This window comes from Ochotona princeps, chromosome 12, assembly GCF_030435755.1.
Source record: "Ochotona princeps isolate mOchPri1 chromosome 12, mOchPri1.hap1, whole genome shotgun sequence".
Lineage (NCBI taxonomy): Eukaryota > Metazoa > Chordata > Mammalia > Lagomorpha > Ochotonidae > Ochotona > Ochotona princeps.
In genome coordinates this window covers 60,271,529-60,297,754 of record NC_080843.1, presented here as the reverse complement: position 1 = coordinate 60,297,754, position 26,226 = coordinate 60,271,529, and the positions used below count along the sequence as shown (strand labels likewise).

The 26,226-nt window shown below is 43.3% G+C and overlaps 1 long non-coding RNA gene across 1 annotated transcript in view; it reads right to left on the bottom strand.

Annotated features, from left to right (window-relative positions):
- Nucleotides 1-3,210: 3,210 nt before the first annotated feature.
- The window catches only part of LOC131481587 (uncharacterized), a 33,389-nt gene continuing 10,373 nt past the window's right edge, over nucleotides 3,211-26,226 (bottom strand). Inside the window, exon 2 of the long non-coding RNA XR_009246427.1 lies at nucleotides 3,211-3,353. This is a non-coding gene — a long non-coding RNA (uncharacterized LOC131481587). The remainder of the gene's footprint in view (nucleotides 3,354-26,226) is intronic.

The window sequence follows — 26,226 nt, the reverse complement described above, 5'->3', positions numbered from 1 at the left end:
GTGCCCTCACTTTGGACTTTCAGCTTCCAGGACTGTGAGAACATATAAGTATCTGTTGTTTAAAGCCCTGCCAGGACTGTGGTGATCTGTTCAGGGAGCCCTGGAAGATTAATACATCTGCCTTCTCTCTACTGCTGCTGCACCCAGAAGAGTGCATCCTGTAAGCTCTTCCCTCTAGGCTGGCCACCTCACCTCTCTACAACTTAACAATTAACCTACAATAGATTCACTGAATTTCTTTTTTTTTTTTAAACTATTTTTAATGATACAGTTCCATAGGCTCAGGGATTTCCCTTTTCCTTTTTTATTTCCCCTCCTCCCACTGTACACCACAACAGTATAGTCCTTCAACAACAGTCACAAGTCCATCGTTCTGCTATTTAAGTGTATTCTTACGTTACAGATACAGACAATGGTAGGAAGTCTTGCATCCTATTGTCAAGATACATTTAACAGTTTCATTGGGAATGATAGCCTCTAATGTATACTTTCTTTAGATGAATATATGTATGTGCATGTTTACCTATGTATCTATTGATCTTGTATCTTGCATAAAGGTTTCCCTATATCAGAGTGAACATGTTATTTATCCTTTTGGGATTGGCTTATTTCACTGAGCATAATGGTCTCTAGTTGGGACCACTTTGTCGCAAATGGCAGATTTATTAAATTTCAAGTCCTGCCTGTGTTTGCCTTGGCAGGGTGAGACCAAATGATTTTGTAGGTCTTACACACCGGTGGGCTAGGCATTTCTTATGTCTGCAGGAAATCACTGTGGGTTGTAGTCAGATGCCTGAGGGTTGCAACCCTGCTCTGCCCTGGGCTGTGTAAACTTGAGCAAGTTATTTAACCTCTGTGTGTGTCAGCAACCTCTCTCTAAAATGAGGCTCAGGCTAGTAGTAGAGCTGTTGCAATAAGGTGCTACATGCAAAATGCTCATAGGAGTTCTCATCACACGAGAAGCATTCAGCCAAGTTAATTATTTTGACTGCCTACATGATCAGAGTAAATTATTGAAACCACAAAGCTGCCCCGTCACTCTCATGGTTTAGAAGGCTTTCATGATCAACAGGATAGAAATCCAAGTTCCCTACCACGACTTAGAAGTTCTATGAATTTCCACTACAGGAAATCTTCTGAACTTTCCACTCCTAGTCTATATTTCAATAACATCGTTCTTCAGCCCTATACGACTGCCCCAATACTGAACTCTTAGTTCCCGCTGTCACACAACCTTGTATGTGATTTACTCTGCTCTCTGCCTGGACTGGCCAGCAGCTATTCACTCTATCACTCTCTACTCAGGAGTCTCGTTCCCAGGAATCCTTGACAGACCTCTCGGTCTGGGTTATGAGACTCTGTCTTGGCTCTTGATTCAGACTTTGCAAGCCTTTCTCATGGCACTTAGCCATGGCAACAGTGAAGTGACCTGTGTGGGTGTCTTTCTAAGCAGACTGAATGTTCTTCAAGATCAGAGGTCATTTCTTACTCTTTTTGGTATTGGCCATCTGCAATTTGTCATGTCAGTGAATGTGTTACAAACCCAAGGGAACAGCATGCTGGGATCCGGGTCATTATCCATGCCCACCACCGCTGGCTTAGCTCAAGTTCTCATTTCCCATCTGAAGCAACGCAACGGACTTCCTACCTCTGATCTCTTTTCTCCACACCATCCTTTAAAGAGCTGACAGAATGGTCTGTTGAGGCACAAAGACTGTACCTGTACCATCTTACACGTCCTGGATTCAGAAACTCTTCGGGCTCTCATTGTACAAAATCAAGTCCACTTGCCTTAACAAAGTGCACAGATACTTCACTTTACTCTCTGCCTCACTTCCTTCTACACTTCTCAACTTGAACTATGTGAGGCATCTATAACAATGCCTAAGTTCCACACTTCCAAACCTCCCTGCATTCATACTTGCAGATACCTCTGCCAGAAATGCCATTCTTTTCTATGTATTTTCTGTAACCTACTTCCTAAACTGCTCCTTTATCAAGCCTTTCACACACATCTACTGGGACAATCAGTTGCTCACTCCTTCCTGTGCCCAAAACACACCATAGATGCTAACATCACAGAACTTACTACAAATTATTGCAATTTTGTTTTTCCTCATTTGAGCTCAATGGTGAGGACTGAATTATACTCCTCTTCCTACACCCTGAGACCAAGAACTGTGTCCAGGACACAGTAAGCAAATAGTATGTCTACAGTTAAAATAAATTTAACTAATTTAAAATAAATTAGTGCCTAGAATATCTAAAGAACCTCTAGCCTAGCACATGTTGCAATGTCACATCAAGAATGCTCATTATGCAGAACCACTTTTGATTGCTACTTTCTTTTTTTAGAAAAGATTTATTTATTTTTTTATTGGAAAGTCAGATATGCAGAAAGGAGGAGAGACACAGAGAGGAAAATCTTCCATCTGTTGGTTCACTCCCCAAGCGGTCACAATGGCTGGAGCTGAGCTGATCTGAAGTCAGAAACCAGGAGCCTCTACCAGGTCTCCCACGCAGGTACAGAGTCCCAAAGCCTTGGAGCATCCTCAACTGCTTTCCCAGGACACAAGCAGGGAGCTGGATGGGAAGTGGGGCTGCCAGGACATGAACTGGCGCCATATGGGATCCCAAGGCAAGGACTTTAGCTACTAGGCTACAGTGCCAGGCCCTAGATTGCTACTTTCAAACTGCAGGACCAAGGCCCAATAAAAAAAATAAATAAAAAAAAGAGAGAGAATAATAGAAAACATCAGGTGACAATTTTCTTTATTCAGTTACACATAAGTCTATGTGTGTTCTGAGTTGAAATGTGAAATGTGGGCTCGGCGAGGACTGGTTTGACTCGGATCCTCTACTTCTGATCCAGCTCCGCTGAATGTACCTGGGAAAGCAGTGGAAGATGGCCCACATCCTTGGGTCTTTGAATTCACATGGGAGACCAAAAGGAAATTCTTGCTTTTCAAATAAATGAAAAATAATTTCTTAAATAACAAAAAGAGTTCAATGTGAGTTCTCTGCTATTGTCAAACACATTGAATTTGACAGATGATACTTAACTGGGAAGAAGGTCATTGCCCACAGCTTAGATTAAGCATTTTTAAGTGATGCCCATTTAAAAGGAATGAATACCTACTCACAAAGTCATGTTCATCAAGTGACTCAGCTGGAAGGAAAAGCAAAAAAACCAAAAAAACAAAAATCAAGTGACTATACAACCTTTTATATGACACAGAAAACAAGAAACAACACATTACACTGTCAGTCTCTTACACTTGGAGTTTCACACAGTAAGAAAATGGGGCTTCTCTCAACAGATGACTTCTTTTCTCTGAGACTCAAGTTTTCATCTGCAAATATAAAAAAAACTACATGTTCATAAAGTCTTCATTATGATATTGTCTTAGCACAACATCAGAAGCCATACACTTGGTAGGTATTCCCAAAGAATTATTAAACTTTGCTTTATTGACTAGCAATTACCTTCCTAGTTTGAGCCCTAAGACTGGCTTTCAATTTGTTTTCCTTCCACAAATCAACTGCATTTACTTACTTCATTCAAAGCACTGGAGGTGGCAGTTTGAGAAAGAAAGAGCTAGTCTGCAATAATCACGTTAAAATCACTGGATATCATAGACTGTCTGGGATCACCTTGGGTTTCAGTTTACCAGTTCACCCAGTGACTCATGTTAATTGAATTCACAAGAGGGTGAATATATACAATAATGACCATTTATTGGTTTTTAATGGGAGGCATTAATTCAGCCATAAATTGAGACTCGCCTATATGCCAGGGAACCGGACTAGCTCTGTAGTAATGTAGGTATCAACCATTTCTGTTACATTTTTTTTTCTGGTAGAAATATATTCTCAGGAGAGAATGCTTGATGTTTACTAACTACTGTCTGATTACAATTAGAGACTAGAATGGTGCACACAGAGGCAAAAAGAGAACAGAAATGTTCTTTCCAATTTTTTAAATTATGTTTTGCCCAATAGAAGTATCTTTATCTACTGTCCATATTTCCCATGTAGCTAAGCCTCCCTGAGGGTCTTTTACCACCCACAGGAGGGCTTGCTTCTGCTTCAGCATCTCTACTGTAGACAAGACAGGCAACAGCTGTTTGCTATCTCTCCGGTACATAGAAACAAACGTAAACATGCATATTAAAATTAACATATTCATATATTAAAAGAGGGAATCCGATCCAGGAAGTGAACCTTGCAATGGAGATTACTTTGAGCAGTAATGTAAATATAATGGCCCTTTCGAATCATGCTATGTAAGTAACACTGCTCCCTGCTTTTGATGATACCTAACTAGTAAGAGTTTGCCTAACAAATGGTAGAACAAGGGATCAGTCTACCAGCTCCTGTTTTTTGAAAACAAAGTTTTATTAGAACATAATTCTTTCTACTGGTCCATGGCTGCTCTCACACTACAACAGCAGAGTGGGGCAATTGTGGCAGGGGCCACATGACTTACAGACTAACATATTTATCATCTGACCCCTTGCAGAAAGTTTACTGATTTTCGAAGAGGACAGTTATTTTACACTGCTGGTTAAGAGCAGCACCCCATACATGTATTACAAGTTAAGAAAAACAGGTGTCAGGGCTGAAAATCTGTAATGGAAATGGAGGTTCCTAACCCGGGCTCTGGCTTTGATAGAGGCCACTCTAACTCCTCGAGGAGGGAGACACCTGCAGGCAAAGTCAGAAGTTTCAGCAGACAGAAGCGTTGAGACCATGTTAACATGTGACCATGGGCTCAGTTAGATATAATCCCTCAAATATTTCATGGAAAATGAAATTCAAAGATAATTGCATTTTGGGGCAAACTGTTTTGGAAATCTTTGCATAGGTGGGATCGGATCTTACAGAAATTCATGAAAAATGTATATTATGACAAAAAGCAATACTTTTTTTTTCAAAATGTTTTTGCCAATAAAACACACTTTAAAAAAAAAATGATTTATTTATTTGAAAGGCAGAGTTAGAGACACACACATAAAAGCGAGAGGAAGAAAATCTTCCATCCATTACTTCACTCCACAAATGGTTGTGGTGGCCAGGACTAAGCTAGGCTTAAGTCAGGAACTCCATCCAGCTGGTCCACTTGAATGGCAGGGAACAAAGTACTTGAGCCATCTTCCTCTGCCTTCCCTGGCCTATTATTAGGGAGCTGAACAGGAAATGCAGTGGCTGGGACTTGGATCAGCAATTATATGGGATGCTGGCATTACAGGGGGTGGGCAGCTTGACTTTCTGTGCCACAACGCCAGCGCCCGACAAAACACACTTTTGGTTCCAATTTCCATGAACTTTCTGAAGTCCTCTTACATGCCACCTCTAACTAGGCTGTTCCAGGTGCATCTCTCTGTGGGCAGGGATCAGAGAAGTAAGTCTCCCAGGACTTGGAGAGGCAGTGTTTTAGGACTTTTCCACAGAATAGCCAGAACATGCCAAGGAAGGCCAAATGAACTGCACCTCAAAATAGAGGTTGACGGTGAACAGACAGGCATCAAAGCTGAAGCCAACACTAGGGAGGTAGCAGAAGAAGATATCAATGAGACAAGCGTGAGTCCAGCATGAAGGATGCTTTATTCTGTTTAAAAGTATGTTATTTATTCAACTGTACACAGAGAGAGTGCCTGCAACAGCCGGGGGTTGGCCAGGTCTCAGCCCCTGGGCCATGATCCACTGCCTTCCATGTGTACTAACAGTTAGCTGGACTGGACGCGTGAAGTGGCTAAGTCTTGAACAAGGCACTTAGATATGGAACATGCACTTCTCAAGAAGTGACCTAACCCGTGATACCGCAGCACTGCCTAAGGAAACTTCTTTGTGTTTGTTTCTGTCTGCCTGGAGCTGGGCACTCAAACAAGAATACACACAAGAATGCAGACAGAACAGTTCCCATGCTTTATAGGAACTGGTACGACTTGGCCTGGTTTGCCACTAGAACCGTTAAAATTACTTAAACAAGAACATACTTTTTACTTAGGTTAAAATAAAAATGAATTTTATGCTATTATTTGGGTGGAGTAAGAAAAACTCCACAAAAATGGAAAGAAGTGATGAACAAAGTGTCCAAGCACAAAGGGGTATATTTGCTGAAATCAATTCGCATACTTGTTCTCTAATATGGCACCAGACAGGAACCATATTTACTAAACATTTCTGTTGAGTCTAAGGATCCTCCTTCCTCATACCACTTACCCATCATCACACCTTATCACAAACTCTCTCCTAAAGATGGCTTGAATAGAATCTTCCACGCCACGCCATGCCAACTGCTATTTCAGCCTCACCTATGTCTGTCTCTCGCTTGGACTATCACGGTTGCCTCCAGTGGGTCTTCCTGCTTCTAGTCAACACAGCATCCAGACCGGTGCTCTGAAGCATAAATCTAAACACACCCCCATCTTCATTAAAAACTTTCTATGAATTCCCATTAAGGAAAAAGAAAAGGCAAATCCAACTTCCTCATCCTAACCAGGTTCCCCCCCACTGGACGTCTGCTACCATTCCGTCTCTTGAGGACTCCCCACTGCTGCCACAATACCCTCTGGTTACCAGCCCAACAAAACCCCACCTCAGGACATTTGCATGACATGAATCTCAGACTTACAAGCTATTCTATTTTAACTGAAAAGCTACCTCAGAAGGCTTTATTTCTAAAAATATATATATGTATTTGTTACTTTATCTTACTTGAAAAAGCAAGAGTGGCAGGAGATGAGATTCCATTCCCTGGTTTATTCCCCAATGCCAGCACAGGACGAAACCAGGAGCACAGGAGTCCACCTGGGTCTCCCACACCCGTGGCAGGGACCCAAGTCTGAGCCATCCTCTGCTGCCTCCCAGAATGACTAGCATGAAGCTGGATTGGAAGCACAGTGGCTGGGCTTTGAACCCAAGCACTCTGATATGGAATGTGGGCAACCAAAGTGGCAGCTTAACTTGCTGTGCCTCAACACTTGGGCTATCAGAAGGTTTTTCCTCATTATTAAACAAAAGCAGTTGTCCTACTATTGTCCTAGTATGTATATTACCTTATCTCATTTTTTTTATTTTTATAAGACTTATTTAAGATTTATATTTCATTGAAAAAACAGACTTACAGACAGAACGACAGAAGGATCTTCCATCCACTGGTTCACTCCCCAAATAGCTGCAACAGCCGCAGCTGAGCCAATCCCAAACCACGAGTCAGGAACTTCTTCTGGGTCTTCCACATAGGTGCAGGGTCCCAAGGCTTTGGGTCATCTAACACTGCTTTCCCAGGTCACAACCAGGGAGCTGGATGGGAAGTGGAACATCCAGGACACCTATTGGCAACCCATATGCAACGTTTGGAGGTGGAGGATGAGCTGGCTAAGCCATCACAGCAACCCCTTTCATAAGACTTTTTAGCTCACACCAATTACCTTAGAATGAGCTTGCTGTCTCTGCACATCTAAATGTAAAACTTCCTTGAGGGCAGACACTTCCACTCCTGCATTAGCACCTAAACACAGCAGGCACTTCATAAACACTGTGATTATAGACGCAGGTGTTGTGGTGCCATGGGGTAAGCTGCCCCACTGGGGTATCCACATTCCACATCATGGTGCCAGGTTTGAATCCCAGGTCTTCCTCTCAGATGAGAAGTCAAATGCTTGAGTTTTCTGCTACCCACAAGAGAGATCTGGAAGGAGTTTGAGCCCCTGGCTTTGGTCTGGCTCAGTCCCTGCTCATGTGGACCTTTGGGGAGTTAACTTGTGGGTGTAACATTTTCTCTTTCTCTCTGCTTTTCAAATAAAGACATACAAACGTTACCAAAAATTTTTTTTTACTGACTAGCTATGACACATTTTACCTACATATTTCATTTTTTCAAAACACATAGAATTTGAAATGTAATTAAATATTGATGTTTTGCAGGCATTTTCCAATTATTACCTGACAGCTTCCAGAAATGCCCACAGTGTAACAGAAGTTTCTCAACCAACATGTGTTCACCCCTAGATAGAATATATCCGATTACTTTTCATGAATAAGAAGCAGCGCTTGGCTCAAACTTTAAATCCAGTGTAAAGAAAAATATACAACCAATTCTGCAGGGAGTTTAAAGTACAAACACCTCTTTTAACATCACAAAGCTCTTACATCTTTAGGCTTAAGACAGTTCGCTCATTCTCATTGCTGTACAAATATGTTCTTTTCAATACTACTCCGTGAATTTGGTCTGCAGCCCTCAGCTTTCCTCCTTTTCTGGGGGACAGCACTGCTCCTCAGAATAGCCAGCTTCCTCCTGACCCACTTGGCCACAGCTCCAGTCTGGCATTTGTTCTCGGGCCTCTTCCACCACAGCTGCCTCCACTGAAGGCATCGGTGACTTTCACACTGCCAGAGCTGGCGGAACACTTCCAGTTCTCACGCCCAGTCTCCCGGGAGGATATGATAGTGACTGATAATCCGCTCCTTGAAATATTCTCAACTTTTCAGATAACCCATCTTGCCATTTTTCTACTGTCTGCTAGGCGAGAGCATTAACAGTGACTGGACCTAGTTCCCTTTCTTTCCTGGACTTCCTTGGGTAAAAACCAGTCCTCTCTTGGGCTGCATTTAGGATTATTTCCTTGTAAAATAGTATTTCAAATCAAACAAGCCATCTTGTAATCACCCTATTTACATGCTTGTCACCTATTTCTGGTGCCTCTGCCATTCAAATCCTTCTCTGTAAATCTGCCTTTCCAATAAAAATCAAAAAGCCAAAGAAAAGAGGCAGATGGGGGTAGAGCAATGGGTCATTTGGCTAATAACCCTCACCTTGCATGCGACTGGATCCCAAACGGGCGCCTGTTCCAGTACCGGTGCTCCACATCCCTTCCAGCTCCCTGTTTGTGGCCTGGGAAAGCAGAAAAGGATGACCCAAAGTCTTGTGACCCTGCACCCACATGGGAGACCTGTGCGTTGGCTAATTAGCTAATCCTCCACCTCCAAATGCAGCATCCCGGTTCACTGTCTGGCTGCTCCACTTTCCGTTCAGTTCCCTGCCTGCAGTCTGGAAAAGTACTGGAGGATGGTCTAAAGTCTTGGGACCCTGTACCCACACAGGAGACCTGAAAGAAGCTCCTGACTCTTGGCTTCAGACTGGCTCAGCTCTGGCCACTGTGGCCATCTGTGGAGTGAATCATCAGACGAAAGATCTTCCTCTCTGTCTCTCCTTCTCTTGGTAAAAATCTGCCTTTCCAATAAAAATAAATAAATCTTTAAAAAAATATGTTTTCCAGGGTCCACTGAGATTGCTTTTTTCTCATATGGTCATCAATTATACCAAACAGTAACTTTAAAGTGATTATACGTTCCCCATTGCACAAATAAACATATAGCTGCTCTGACAAGCTGAAGAACAGGCACAAGGCCCACTTAGCTGTGATGATTACTGGTTATGTCATTGGTCCACAAGGCACTAGCCAAACTCTTTTAAAAATATAATAATTGTTAAAATTTTTGATAATGTCTACATAGTTGAGAAGGATGCATGCCACCGATTAGGGTGAGAGGATCAAGGAATGAGGGAAAGTGGGTAAGACAAATGTTTCCAATCCCGTTTTTCTTCCTGTATCTGGGGAAAGCGGGGAGAGTAGGGGAGAGGACCGCTCTCAGCAGTCCAACTGCCATCAGTACCCGGGCTGGGGGATGGCCACCTGATGTCATCCCAGTCTCCCATGTGGAGCATGTTCTAAGGATAATAAGCGGTTTCAACAGTTCTGAGATGTTGCTGACCTTGTTGCTCCAAGGTTGAGGAAATCCTTCCAAGGTCAATCTGCTGAAATATTCCACCCTAAAGTCTCCACTCAGCCAGATACTCGCTGTCAAATCCTGGCCAGGAGAGCTGTTCATTTTGTTCTGCCCTCCATGCTATTAGACATCCTCTGCAGGCCTCAATGAACTGGTTGTCATGTCCCTCATGTACATCTGGAAAAGTCAACCACTGCACAGGCCTCAGTAAACCTGATGACCCGTTTCTGACATATGCTATCCACTGTCAGTTAACAGATCCTGTGATTTTCCCTATGGTTGGAGTTCTGAGTCCAACGGTCCAGTTGGGTGTGCAGGGTCCCCAAGAAACCTCACCAGAGATGACCTCAGACATGATTCCTGTGTGTGCTAGTCTATGTGGGATTTGGTTCAGTCTGTTACCCACATTAGTCTACACACAAACTGGTGGCTGCAGTAACCCAGTCAGTTTTATCCCTAGTCCTATTTCATATGCAACCAATTGATGCTGCGGCCTGGCCCAGCCCAGCCCTGCCCACCACACACTCGGCCCTCATGAACACCAGTAGGAACTGCAGCCTATTCGGAGTGACCTCCAGTAATTCCCACCAGGCTTTCCCCCAGCCTCTGCTCCTGTATGTGACAGTGTATGTAGCAGACTGGTCAAGTTTGTCCCGCATCCCATTCAGCTTTTATACACATCAATGGGTGCTTCAACCTAGTTCAACCTGAGCAATTCCACTATCCAGCCCACACTCATGCCAGCGAGTACCATGGCTTGTCCAGACAGGCCCAACGCCAGTTCTGGTACTCATGCTCAGAGAATGAGCTGGGAGCTGCAGCCCATCAGCACTCAGCCCAGCCTGGCTCTCCCCCAACCCAGCCCACATGCAGGCTAATGGATTTTGTAACTCTTCCCAGTCTGGTATACCCCAAGTCCCAGCTCTCACACTCACCAGTGAGAGCCGTACTAGCATCATTATAGTTCAAAATTACTCTAAAGGAGGGTGACCGTTTAGTCTGTTACTTGAAATCGCCAGTTAAAGCCCCCTGTGACCCACATCTGACGTGCCTGAGCTTGATACCAACTCTGTTTTCTAACTTCAGCTTCTTGAGAACGCAGATTCTGGAAAGCAGCAATGATGGGTCAGATAACTGGGATCCTGCCGCCCACGGGGAAATCTGGATTGAGATCATGGCTCCAAGGGGCCAATGCTGTGCTGCAGTGAGTTAAGCTCACATCTACATCATCCATATCCCTATGGACTCCAGTTTGAATTTTGGCAGCTCTGCTTCCTATCCGGCTTCCTACTAATGCACCTGGGAAAGCAGGAGAACATGGATGAAGTGACTGGGCCCGTGCACCCAAGCAGGCGAGTAAGGTGGAGTTCCAGGATCCTGACTTGGGTCTGGGTCTAACCCTGCTGCACTGCAGCCATTCAGGGAGTAAACCAGCACATTGAAGAGCTCTGTTTCTGTCTTTGCCACTCTGCCTTTCAAGTAAACAAATAAATGGATAAATAAACCTCAAAGAGAGAAAAACAGATTCTGGCTCCTGGCTTTGCCCTTGGCTCATCTGTGTCTGTAGCAAGTGTTTAGGACAGGACTGGGGCAAGGAAACTCTCATTTCTGCCTCTCAAATAAGTAAAAATGAAACATGATTACCACAATGATAGCATTAAATGAACAGAGTGAATCCCACATTTCCATATTTTTTGTATCTAGTTTATGGGCTGGCAGACTTGGGGGAAAATGAACTACTTTAAACCTCAGATTCTTTTTCTTTTTAAAGATTTATTTACTTTTATTGGAAAGGCTGATATACAGAGAGGAGGAGAGACAGGGAGGAAGATCTTCCGTCCAATGGTTCACTCCTCAAGTGACCACAACGGCTGGAGCTGAGCCAATCCGAAGCCAGGAGCCAGGAGCTCTTCTGGGTCTCCCATGTGGGTGCAGGGTCCCAAGGCTTTGGGTCTTCCTCGACTGTCTTCCCAGGCCTCAAGCAGGGAGCTGGATGGGAAGCAGGGCCACCGGGATTAGAACCGGTGCCCATATGGGATCCTGTTGCATGCAAGGTGAGGGACTTAACCACTACACTATCGCACCGGGCCCTAAACCTCAGATTCTTTACTGGTAAAAACAGAGATACTTTCCTCAGTATTGTAAAGAGAAGTCATGAAAAGTTTACCATTTGTCTGGTAACACTGCATTTACTGCACAAAAATAGCCATAAAATGCACATCCTATTACTAAGAAGTTTGCCATCCAAATTAAGTTTTATAACAGAAATACTCAGTGTTCTAAATTTCTCATATGCTGTGTATGAATGAAATGAGTGGACATCATTAAGCAAAACTGACACTAATTATTAAATAACTAAGTTTGATATCTTCTAGATTGTTCTTTGGGTTGTAGGCATATCTTTTGCGTCTCTGAACATAATTCATTACAATGTTCACTATGAAGGTTGTGGTGCCTATGTAGCTGAGAAAAGTGACAACTCTTCTTGTAGGTGCTATAATAATATCAACTCTAACACTACTCCATCATTATGAAAAATAATGAGATTTCCTTTGATCCTGAAAGGAAGAGTCTAGAAAAAATACTAACAGAGATGTTTTTAAGGAACACACTGATAATGATGGGGCTATGAAAGCCAAGGACAGGGCCCAGCACAGTAGCCTAGCGGCTAAAGTCCTTGCCTAGCATACAACAGGATCCCATATGGGCGCTGGTTCTAATTCTGGCAGCCCTGCTTCCAATCCAGCTCCCTGCTTGTGGCCTGGGAAAGCTGTGGAGAATGGCTCCAAACCTTGGGACCCTGCATCCATGTGGGAGACCTGGAAGAAACTTCTGGCTCCTGGCTTCAGATTGGCTCAGCTCCAGCCATCGTGGCCACTTGGGGAGTGAATCAGTGGACAAAAGATCTTCCCCTCCACCTCTCCTCCTCTCTGTATGTCTGACTTTCCCAAAAAAACAAAAAATTGCAAGGACAACATTCTTTCTATAAGCTCAGTAAACGATGAGTAATCTCTAGCAAAGAGGCAATGAGAATGAGAGGTCATTCTCCAAGCTGCAAAATAAACAAACCAGTGAGACCACCACTTGCTTAGAGTGAAACAAAAATCCTAAGAAAATTACTATCATATGCTGTCATGCATGTGTCCCATTCTATTTCTCATAAATATTATGTAATGCTTTATTAAAGATTGATCTTGTGTACAGCACTGGAAAATGAAGAAATATAGAGTTTAATATCTAACAAATTAGGAAACAGAAAATAACAGACAATGTTAAAACTATGTAATAACACAGAAAGACATTGTATAATTATATACATGCTCAAGAAGATACAACATATAATTTATACATTATGAAGGAGGTGTAAGAAGATTCTGAAAAACTAACCAGACAAGTTTAGTGAAGGAGATGAGACCTGGGTTGGGTCTTGTAGGATCAGCGGTTGGATGGTGTAGACAGGAGAGAGAGTTCCTAGGCGGGTACAACACAGGAATGGGGGCGGGGCTCAGAGGTGAGCACCACATATTAATGAGACACCAACAAGATTTGCCACTGTGGTGTAACAAGTTGGGTTACAAGCTCTGACTTTTAAGGTACAGCCAAGCCACGGAAAATCTTAAAGTCAAGGCAAAGAGGTACAATGACATGGCGAACAGAAGAGGGAGAAAAATTGCCAAGGGAGTAACAAAGATTGGTGAATCTGGTATGGAAGATGGATGAGAGCAGGGAGAAGTTTTAGGATTCAGGAAAGTAGACAAGAAGCCTGTGCCATGGGAAGGATTTGGATTAGGATGATGGCAGCCGATGTCCAAGAGTGAATGTGGAGTGCATGGCTGTGCGCGGGGTTGCTCGTATCAGCAAAGAAGTACAAGTGTGGTAAGCACACCAGCTGGGATTTCCTCAAGTTAAAAGAGTTGAGTCCTCTAGCCCCCAAATTTCTTCACTGTAGAGTCCAGTTCCTTTTTTTGTTTAAAGAATTGAGGAGGTTGTCTAGAAATTTATTTTGAAAAAGCATTTATTATTCATTTGAGAGAAAGAATAAAGCTGTGACAGTTGGAGTTGGTCCAGGCCAAAACTGGAGCCCAGAGCTTAAATCGGTCCAGGTCTCCCCCGTGGGCAGTAGGGACTCCAGTGCTTGAGTCATCCGGTGCCTTGCAGGGTCATGTCAGCAGAAAGCTGGAGTGGAGAACAGTTAGGACTCAACATGGCAGGCAAGCGTTTCAAACAGTAGTTTAATAACTGTGCCAATACTTGACCCTAGATGTTTATTGACTTAATAAAAGTTACTTAAAGTGGAAGGAGAAAAAAAATAAGCCATACAACTCACTATTTTTATGGGTTTTTTCTCATTATGTATGAGGACACTTCAAGAAGTTCAAGGAAAAATACATGCCACACATACACACATAAAACCAATGCCTCAATTTCATTTTTTTTCCCTCCAAAACAGCTCATCTTTTAATTCCACTTTCCCATGAAGTTTCTGAAGTACCCTTGTATATCTAACCTGTCAGCATACAGCTGAATGCCTAGTTGACCATTCATATTTCACACACGAGCAAACTAAGGCCCAGCAAGATAAAACAGAAGGCTCTAAGACAGCACCATCCAGACTTTCCACAAGTCTGGGCATGCTCTACCCCTACACTGTCCGGTCAGGAACTGCTAGTGCCACATGGTGATTGAGTACTGGAAATGGGCTTAGTGCACCTATGACACTGAACTTCAACTTTAATTATAATTAATTTAAACTTGAATTTAGACAGTCATGCACAGGCTAGGTAGTGGCCCTCATACTGGACTTGCAGCCCTTGGGTGTGAAGGTCAGATGTGAACAGGCAATGGTGAGTTCAATGCTGGTAGGGCATGAAGATCAAGGGTCACACGCTAATTAAAACACAGGTCTAGGGAGAGCCTGCGTGGCTCTTCCTTCTTGGTGCCGTCTTGGAAGCCAAGAGCTCTCAGCAGACACTGAATCTGCTGGCGCTTTGATGGTGGACTTGCCAGCCTATAGAACTATGAGCAATAGATTCTTGCTGCTCATCAACTCCAAAGTGCTGCAAAGGACACATTTATTGCAGACTGAACATGCACTGGCAAAGATGGACCGAGGCACATCAGCTCCTCAGGGAGGCAGGCAAAGGCCTTGCTCCGGAGAGACCTGCTTCAGGTTGAATCATGTGAGATTCCCGATAGCCAACCAGTTTGGATGTTGAAGGAAAAGTATGGACAAGTTTGTGTATTAACTGTGTTCAGGGGTTTAACACACAGCATTCTGCTCTCTTGGCCCTGTACAAAAGCAACAGGGAATTCTAAACTGAAGACAATCCAGTTGACTTTATTAGATGTTAACTATGTAATAAGAAGCAACCCCCAGACAACCTGCATGTCATTTTCAGATTCAGAGCTCCACCACATTGTTTTACTGTGGGCAGTCCAACCATGAGAGCAGTGTGAATGATTAACTGTATTCACAAACCACATACAACTTCCTGGGAATCTGTATTTTCTTTCTCTCAATTTGCATGGAAGTATCAATGATTAACTTCCTTGGAAGGGCATGTAAGATAATTATTTTGATGAAGACATGTAGTTACTAATACTTTGATCAACAGTTGCTAACACAGAGACAAAGACTCATATTCAGTCATAAAAAAACCCAACAGATTTCTTCTTCTCTTAGACTCATAGATCTTGAAATCATTTATTATATAGGTGCCAAAGTCACGTTAAAAAAAAATAGGACATATTTATTTTGAAAGAGAGACAAAATGAGAGAGGGGGGAGGACAAAGCTTCTATCACTGCTCCATTCCCTCAAATGGCTTTAACAGCAGGTCTGAGTCAGGCCAAACCAAGGGGCCAGGAATCCCATCTGTGTGAGCCTTGTGGTGCCATGGATGCAAAGACTTGGGCCACCGTTTGTTTCCCTCCAGGAGCATTAGCAGGAAGCTGGATTCAAAGTAGAGCAGTCAGGACTCAAACAACCTCATGTGTGATATGGGTCTTGCAAGTGGCAGCTTAAAGCACTGTATTATACGAGCTCCTGTTACGCTTCTTGTTCAAAACAAAAAAAATGTTAAACTATTCATTGATTTGAAAGCCAGAGAAACACAGAGACATAGGGAGATCTTCCATCTCCTGGTTCACTCTTTCAAAAGTCTGTAACAGCCAGGACTGGTCCAGGTTGATGCTAGAAACTGGGAATACAATCTAGGTTTCCCAACAGGTGGCACAGACCCAACCACTAGAGCCATTATCTGCCTCTCATGGTGCATATGGTGCATACTAGCAGAAAAATGCATCAGGACTCAAACCAAGGCACTCTCATACGGCATCTACGTGTCCCACGTAGCTTTTTCTCATGTATTTACTGGAAAGGCAGAAAAGAGAAACACACAGAGCCTTTCCATCTGCTGGTTCACATCCAAACAGCCAGGACTAGGCCAGGACAAGGCCAGAAGCTTAGAACTTCACCCAGGTCTCCTAGATGGGCGTAGGGGCCCAAGTGTTCTGGCCACCTTCTGCTGTTCTCCCAGGCCCGTCGGCAGGAATCTGGACTGGAAAATGGAGCAGCTAGGATTTGAACTTGCATTTCTTTGGGATGCCAGTGTCACAGGAGGCAGCTTATCCTGATATGCTACAATGCTGGTCCTGCTAGCCATTTTTTTTTTAAAAGATTCATTTGTTTTTATTGGAAAGGTATATTTACAAAGAGAAGGAGAGACAGAAAGATCTTCTGTCTGCTGACTCACTCCCCAAGTGTCTGCAATGGCTGGAACTGACTGAGCTGACCTGAAGCCAGGAACCTCCTCCAAGTCTCCCAAAGGTGGACTTGGGCCATCCTTTACCACTTTCCCAGGCAACAAGCAGGGATCTGGTCGGGAAGTGGAACAGCTGGGACACGAACCAATGCTTATGTGAGATCCTAGCACTTGCAGGGGGAGGATTAGCCAACTGAGACATTGTGCTGGGCTGATTGGAAGTTTCTTAACTACTAATATACCAAACTCTGGTACTTTAAGGTCATATTTCTGACAATATAAAAGCATAGCTTTTATTTAGTTACATAATTTAGGGTATATACAAGATGGAATTTAGATAAATGTTTAGTCTTATATTGAGAAGGACGTGAAAACAATCCACCTCCTCAGGCAATGTAACTTCTACAGAGCACAGCCATAGGCATCCTTCTAACGTTCTGCAGAGAAGCAGGAATGAATCTGTAGTGATGCTCTGACTATCAATCATGGCAGCTTCAGCAGCTCAGGCTTAACTCGTAGTATTTTTGGCAGCCCGTATGTAATGGCATTTCCCTACAGAATCCAGACTCACAAAGCTGAGTGGCTGAGAATATGTAAGTCTCCAGACAAGATGAATGGCTTATAGTCTTGCTGCATGGAGAGAGTCCAGAACGAAGCCCTAACTATGATCACAGCAAGAGCACATGCAAATTCTTCAGACTTGAAAATACATTTCCCTTAAAATAATATTTATCATCTATCTATGACATGAGGGGTATTTCAAATAGTTCGTGAAAAATGAAACTAAAAAACAAACCAATTTAGTGCAAAACAACTATTTTTTAGAAAAAGATTCATTTTTATTTGAAAGGCATATTTACAGAGAGAAAAGGAGAGACAAAGATCTTGCATTCACTGGTCACTCCTCAAATGGCTGCAGTGGCTGGAGCTAGGCTAATCTGAAGCCAGGAGCTTGGAGCTTAATCCAGGTCTCCCACGTGAGTGAGGGGCCTGAGCACTTGGGCATCCTCCACTGCTTTCCAATGCACATTAGCTGGGAGCTGGATGGCAAGCAGAACAACGGACTTGAACCAACGCCCATGAGATGCTGCCACTACAACTGGAGGCTTAACCTATTACACCACAGTGCTGGCACAGTATAAAACCAAATCAAACCAAATGAAACCAAACCAAAGAACAAAAACTAAACATTCATGCATATGAGGAGTCTTCAGAAGGTGAAGAATAAAAAGTGAAGACCATGAAAGATGGAAATACAGAATGAACATGAAAATATACATGATAGTAAAAGCACCCACAAATTTCAAAACCATTTTTGCATCAAAACAAATTTAATTCTATTTTCCTTGACCATACCAAAGTCATCTCATACTGTCAGGAATGATGTGTAAATGAACAGAAACAAAATTTTAAATTTAGTGTTATTTTAAAAAGGAATCCCTGGGGCATTTCATATAATGCAAAAACAAGTTCAACAGTTGAAAAATACCAGTATTAAGAGAAATAATCTTGTTTATCCCCTAGCTGTTTGCAAGGAACTGCCTATAACAAACCGGTCAATATGGCTTAAGTAATTTTTAATGCATCAGAACAGGTGAAAATGCCAAGCACTTGCAAGGGAAGCTTGCTTGCAAATGGATGTGCGCCAGGGTGTCCCTCTTGGGGCAGTTGGGGTGCTGGGGCCTGCCCCTGCAGCCTGTCCCCACAAGAAGTGCCCCCTGCCCTGCCTGGAACACTGAGTCTGCGTTACATGCTCCTTTGTATTCCCAGGATCCACCCCAGTTCTGGCAGATAATAGGAATTTAATGTTTGCTGAAAAAAGTCAGGAGTGGGAAGAAAATCTTCCCCTCTCTGGGGAGTAAAGTTCATGTCAAAACGAAATAAACTCAGCTAAGGTCACCTAGATGTCCAGACATTTCTAGATTTTTTTTTTTTTCTTTTTAATACAGCTTTTCAGCTGACAACTGTAAGGCTAAAAAACCATTTTACTGTAGATATCTTCTAGGGAGTTGATGCTACAACATATTTTGGTTTTCCACTTTGACTTTTTTTTTTCAAAGATTTATTTATTTTATTACAAAGTCAGATATACAGAGAGCAGGAGAGACAGAGGAAGATCTTCCGTCCGATGATTCACTCCCCAAGTGAGCCGCAACAGGCCGGTGCGCGCTGATCCGATGCCGGGAACCTGGAACCTCTTCTGGGTCTCCCATGCGGGTGCAGGGTCCCAAACCTTTGGGCCGTCCTCGACTGCTTTCCCAGGCCACAAGCAGGGAGCTGGATGGGAAGTAGAGCTGCTGGGATTAGAACCGGCGCCCATATGGGATCCCGGGGCTTTCAAGGCGAGGACTTTAGCCGCTAGGCCACGCCGCCGGGCCCTCCACTTTGACTTTTAATGATTCCTCTACATTTTGTTTGATCTAAATTTTGTTTTAAATTGACCTTTTGGATAGCACTGTTTTTGCTTCTTAGGACATTATTTGTTTATTTATTTTTATTGGAAAGGCAGATATACAAAGAGGAGGAGAGACAGAGAAGATCTTCTGTCCGATGGTTCACTCCCCAAGTGGCTGCAACGGCCGGAGCTGAGCTTATCTGAAGCCAGGAGCCAGGAGCTCTTCCGCATCTCCCACACGGATGCAGGGTCCCAAGGCTTTGGGCCGCCCTCCATTGCTTTCCCAGGTCACAAGCAGGGAGCTGGATGGGAAGTGGGGATGCCGGGATTAGAACCGGCGCCCATATGGGATCCCAGCGCATGCAAGGCGAGGACTTTAAACACTACACTTTTGCGCCAGGCCCTCTTAGGACATTTTAAAAGGTGTATTATAGAATGTATAACTTGAAGCTAAATTTTCAAAAACAGCAATGTCATAAAGGCTCTGGGAATGTTCTAAAGACACAGAGCTAAGCATAACCCTACCCTGGACCCTGTTACAGGAAGGGCAGGAGATGGCACAGAAGACATTATTGGATCACTTGTACAACTGGATAAGCAGTAAAGGACTGATGTTAAGCTTACTGATGTTGTTAACTGTAATTCTCAGGAATTCAATGTTGATATGCCTATATACTACAGTGGGCAGCAATATACACCAGCTGAGCCCAAGCAAGAAATTAAACGACACGAAACCTCAAGGGCCATAAAAGGCATGCGGGTGCTATTTGTATTGTTTTAAGCTTATCCATGCGTTTGAAATTATCATCAAATACAGAATAGAAGAAAGCAAGCAAACAGTCTTCTTTATCTGGTGAGTTTTCCAGACTCCCAGCTCCTTTCATAGTTTTTCTGGTTCCACTGCCTTTCTCCAGATTCTTGTTAAAAGGCCAAGCCTTGGGCCTGGCGTGGTAGCCTAGAGGCTTGGGTCCCTGCCTTGCATGCACCAGGATCCCATGTGGGCGTCAGTTCTAATCCCGGCGGCCCCAGACGAGCTTCCTCTGTCTCTCCTCCTCTCTGTATATCTGACTTTTCAATAAAAATAAATTTAAAAATCTTTACAAAAAAGGTAAAGCCTCATTATCAATAGTTGCAGTTTTGTTTCCCTTGCATGTTTCAAATATTAAACTTGTTTTCAGGAAACTCACATGATCATATTCAGTTTAAAATAAAATGGTAGAGGTGATTTGTTTTCTTCCACACAGAAGTATGAGGAGTGGACAGTGATAACCCAGATGTTCTAGCCATGATCCAAACTACGCACATTTGGCATAAGAAATACTGTCTACAAGAATGAGTTAGGACATGAAACTCCACTCATGAGTAGATAAAAATCAAGTGCAAGACAAACATTCAAACAATGATCTGAAAACAAGAATCAACAAAGGTTGTATTATTGTCTACTGCAGCAGAACATATTTCTGCCAGAATGTAGTGCCTTTGCAAAATAATCATTTACTTTTTCATAACATTTCTACAGTCAGGAATCCAGGAGTGACTTAACAGGGTAGCCCTGGCTCAGCTGAAGACCAGAAGTCAGCTGGGGCTGTGGTGGGCTGAGGACTAGATGCGGGCTGGAAGCCTCATCTCCGGGTGACTTGCTCACAAGTCAGCCAGCAACTGCTGCTTGTCGGTAGGAAGCCTGACTTTCTTATCACATGGACCCTCCCCCAGAGCTGCAGGAGTGTCCTCATGACATTATAGATGACTGCCCAAGAGTGATCCGAGAGTGACATGCAAGACAGAAAGCCATGACATCAGGTTCAGTCTCTGACATCATGTACTGTGATTTACCTAGTGGTCCACTGGTTTCATAGGTTAACTCTATTTAGTCTGGGGCGGGTGTTACAATGATGTGAATGATAGTCAAACTTCATCTACCTGGTACAGGTGATGGACAGAACCTGATCCTACACTGGTTGGCGTATCCAAGAGTCAGGTCTGAGGTCGCCTCAGGCAAGGATTCTGGGGGACTTCCCCAACTAGATCACTGAACTAAAACCTCAGGCACAAGAAAAATCAGTGTATGTGGTCTGACCATGGCGTGCAAATGTTGGGTCTAGGCCTCAGTTGCTGATGCCTGTGCAGGGAACAGCATGCCCAGATGCACAGTGGGGACACAATAGCCAGCTCATCACAGACGACAAGAACCTTGTCAGAGGATGGAAAGCAGAACAGGTTGGACCACTTTCCTAGCCAAGTTTTGCAATGTGTTTCTGGGCCTGTGGATGCACTGAAGTTGACTTGGTCAGTAAACAGAGCTTGGAAATAGTCTCTTGATCCTAGAACAACTAAACCGGTAACTTCTCAGAACTATGAAAGCCACTCAACACTCTTCCCCAGTCTAAGGCTTCATCAAATGACCAGCCCCTATGCCCAGGTACTGATATAGTTTGACAGTAAGAAGTGGCCTCCTCTCCTTCCACTCCTGAGGACACAGGAGAAAAAAACTGAAATATTTGTCCTACATACCTCTTCCATACCTTGACCCTCCACACTCTTACTGGAGATGCATATGGGCATTCATCCCTCTCAACTATGTAAACAATATTTAAAAATAAAAAGAAAAGGAAAAGTGATTTGTTAAAGTACAAAGCTGGGGAGACTCCAAGCATCTGAGACTTGCGGCTGTGTCACTTTTCATCAACACTGTACAGAGAGGTCGTGTGCAGATCCATATCATGGCAAGCTTAGCCTTCCTACACTCACAGTGAGGTATTTCAATGCTTAGATACTCTCAAACACACACATGCCTTGAATACATTTGTTTCTGAATTGGGTAGACAAAGATGGCTTTAAACTAACATTGTTGTATGATAAGCTTATTTCAGTAATGGAAATGATAGATTAATTCTGACCCATGTATAATTTATTATTCCTTTATGATTAATGGGAGGCATATAAAAGAGAACTGGAATGATACAATGAATACAAATACCTGATTTGAACCTCATTACACTACAATCAATTGTGCTTTATTGTGTAATGTGTGTAGATGTAGATGAACAAACACTGGACTAGCAGTGCACCTGTACTTTAATACTGGCTCTGTTCCAAGATTAGCTAAAAAAAAAGTATTTGACTGACTTACTTCCTCTTGCTTGGTGCATCAGCTGTGACACAAAGGCTTGGGAGATGCGATGGGTTGAATTCTCTCTCTCTCTCAAAAGATGCTGGAGTGCTAACCTTCAACATAAAGTTGCTTCAAAAAGCTCATGGAAAATAGAATTAAAAGATTAAGTTCACCATGTGAAGAACCATTCTGGTATCCCTGCATACAGGGGTTCCTCAAAAATGGCATAAAATGCCTGTGATGAAAGAAATAAATGAACTTCACATTTTTTTGTGCTAAAGTGAACTTATATTTTAACTTCACATTGCCCCAATCGTCTAAAGTATTTGGCGCTTGTCAAGGCAAGCTTGTTTGAAAGCAGGTAATAAGGTGGTCCTTGTCCAACATGACCAGTGTCCTTAGGGGGAAATCTGGAGACACACAGAGAACACCATGTGAAGATGAAAACAGCACTCCTGGTGCTGCATCAGAGATGGCCAACAACGCATCACAGGTCAGGGAGAAGCACGGGACAGTCCCTGGAAAGAACCAACCCTGCCCACAGAGGATTCTGGTGGGCTGTCCTTTGAGACTGTGCTGGACCAGATTTCTGAGGTTCACGAAGCCTTCACAGACTAATGCAGGGCAGAGAGGAGCCCTTGACCTTCTAGAAGTTCTGAAACAGGCATTCCAGAGTCCACAGGCATTCCAGAGTCCACAGCATGCCACTGGTCTTCCAACTTAGAATACAAACTCTCTGTTAACTATATGCAAAGAGTAGCAAACTTTCACATCCCAGCGTCAGACAGTGAAATCTTTCAGCTCTGCATCGTAAAACGTCTTTGTCATTACATGTGTTTTACAAGTCTTTAAAAACATGCCCAAGGGACCTACAGAAACCAGTCTGGTCCACATTTGACTCAGAGCCTGATTGGCAATGAGTAGGCTTAATTAGCATCTTTTTCCCTTGCGGCTGCTTTTTCTATAGCCATTCCAAGCCCCAGGAAACAATTTCAGTCTTTTAGCTATTAGATGGGATATACCAATCCAGAAACGTGACCCATGTCCTGAGTGTAGCTGTCTCTTCCTCAGAATTATTATGGAATAGTTCAGAAGTCAGCCACTTCTCCCATTTTTTCCTTCAGTGCCTCTCTTTGAAGAAGGGGGCAGGCACATGAAAATTAGTCACTGTTTCCAGGCTTATGCTAACATATTCGCAGCCCTGGGATATGCTGCTTTCACAGTTCACCAAACGGTTTGCGACTGCAGATTCCAATAACTGGTGTTAACTCCCAGGTACTAAGATCAGATATTGGCAGGGCTAATCAGCATTCAGGCTACTGCTATCTTCTCACTAAAGGGGGTGTTTTATGTAAGTTGGAGAATGCTGTGCCTAGCACAAAGCAGGTGCTCAGTAAGCGCTAAGGTTTTTCCCTTCAGCTGGTCTGCTCACGTGGTTTTCATGAAATGACAACAGAAAAACATGAAGATTCTCCTGCTACTTAGAAAAATGACTAAAGTCTGGTAAATCAGGGACTGCACCCAAAAATAGCAGAGCTGTCTCCAGATATACTTGCTTGTTTTACTGGGATAGAACGGAAGATGATAGGAAAAGGAAAGAGATCATGGCTGTGGTAGCAAAAAGAAGATTCCTCTAACATAATTATTTCAAATACCAGGTTGAGTAGCTCAGTATTGTTACTTCATGAGAAAAGGGCTCTTTTATAATGCATTCTCCATTTGCTTTTGACAAAGGGTTTGGGTTTTGAAAATAAACATTTAACACCCTGTGTAAGGGTGAGAAATAGGCCCTGAATTAAGTTTGCTAGGGATACCAAAGAGAACATTCTAGACTGGAGGGCTGGCACAATGGGATCCTATCTATCCAAAGTTCTGGAGGCTAAAAGGCCCAAATCACCATGTGGGGAGGGCTGCTTTCCCCAAGCGCACTCTCCTTAGCTTCCAGTCTTCTTGAAATGTCCTCCATGGTTGGCTCTGTGTTTTAACTACCTTTCCCGTGTGTGCACATTTCCTCTTCTCAACCACTCTAAATGGCTCTCTTGCATTTGTCTCTTTAAGGTCCTGGATTCTGAGGTCCTGGGAGTCAAGACATCAACAAACAGGTACACTCTGGGCAGAGCCCAACTCGGCCGACAAGAGGCCCAAACCTGAATTTGCAGCACAGCGTAGGAGCTGCACCCATGCTCATCTAAATGGCACATGTGCAAATGGAATCATAGAGCATGAGTAATTCAATTCATTTCAAGTGGCCCCTCCCCGCCGCCTGCAGAAACCAGACTCTCTAAATTGTGTACAAGCTTCCACGAGTCATCTGACAGTCTGCCTGGGCTGCCCGCCTGGTGGAACGACCGCAAAGCGAAGCCCCAGAAGCCCGTCCTCACTGGCTTGCCAGCATGCGAAGTCCCCTGAACGTGTAAGCTCATCTATTACCTGATCATTGGCCGCTGACACTTCAAGGTGGAACGGCTCAGAGCACAGTCTCCAAACAACTAATTCAATCAAATTGGAATTTTCTTTATTACTGCTCAGCTCCTGGAATCTTAATCACTGTCTCCTTTAACAGGAATTCCAGTCTAGGTCATTCAAGTTTAGTTTAAAGATAATGAGATAAATAGCACACACAAAAACACTTTTTCTAATGAAGAAACATGCTAAGGCAAAATCAAGGGTTATGCATGCCTGTTGAGAATCACTTTTACTAGGTGTTTCTGAAATCTTTCCACTCAATCCTAAACATCATTCTGTAATGGCAGCATTAATCCCATCTTATAGGTGAGGAAACCGGTGAGTAAATTAACACTCTGTAGCTTGCTGACAGGGGTGACCAAAACCCATATCTGGTTCTCTGGCTCATCCGGGGAGAAGTGCATCTGTGGTCAAATCACTGGAATTGAGCTTTGTTTACTTACTTATTTGCAAATTTTTAAATTCTACTTTCATTTTTTATCTGACAAGCAGAGAGGAAGAAAATGTTAGTGGGGAACTAGACTGTTAAGCTCAGTGAAAAAAGCCAATCCCCAAAGGACAAATATTATTCGTTCTCTATGACATAAGGCAAATCTTCATGTAAAATGTAAGATCAATAGATATATAGGTAAACATGTATATACATAAACTGTTGATGGAAACTAGCATACCGAGAACTGAAGATATTAGTGGAGTATGCATCTCTCTACTCCCGAATAAAGGATGGATTCCCAATGAAATGGTTAAAGACAATTTGACAACCAGATGCTGGACTTTCTCCCACTGTCTATACCTACAATGTCATGACACACTTAAAGCAGAATGATGGATTTGTGACTTCTTGTAGGTCCTATATATTGTAATAATACATGGGGAGTGTGAGGGGAGGGGAAAATGGGAAATCTCTTAACCTATGAAACTGTTATCACAAAAAAAATTAAATAAAAAAGTATTGGTGGGGAAGGGCTATGTAAGTACTCACAGATTTGACCCTGAAGAGATGGGAAACTGGTCCAAAGTTTTGTGCAAAGGAATGATGCTTTTATGTGATGCACTGGCTGTTGGATGGAAAATAAACTGTGGGGAGACAACCAAAGGAGCAGAGAGCAAGAGGATATTGGGATAATCCAGTGGTTCCCAACTGTGGGCAACTGTGCCTCCCAGGAATGCTTCGGCAACATCTGGTGACATTTTGGCTGATGACGACAGTGGCTGAGCTGCTGCTTGCATGAAGTAGGCAGAGGCTCAGGAAGCCGCTGACCATTATACAATGCCCAATGCAGAGGAGGTCAGCCTTTTTCCCCAACACCATAGGCCACAAATGTCAACAATGCTGAGACTGAGAAACTCGAGATGACCTGTGACAGAAAGCAGTCTGGATTAAGACAGTGGAGGTGAGAGTTGCTACACGGTTTAGCTTCTAAATATATTTTAGAAGGTTCGCTGGGGCCAGCACAGAGGTGTAGCAGGTAAAGCCACTGCCTGCAATGTGGGTATCCTATATGGGTGCTGATATAAGTCCCAGCTGCTCCACTTCTAGCTCTCTGTTAATGCACCTGGGAAAGCAGCAGAACATGGTCCACATGCTTGGGCCACTCATGGGAAGCTTGAAAGAAGCTCTTGGCTTCTGCCTGACCCAGTGCTGGCTTCTGTGGTCATCTCGCTCTTTCTCTGTAACTGTTCTAAATAAATAAA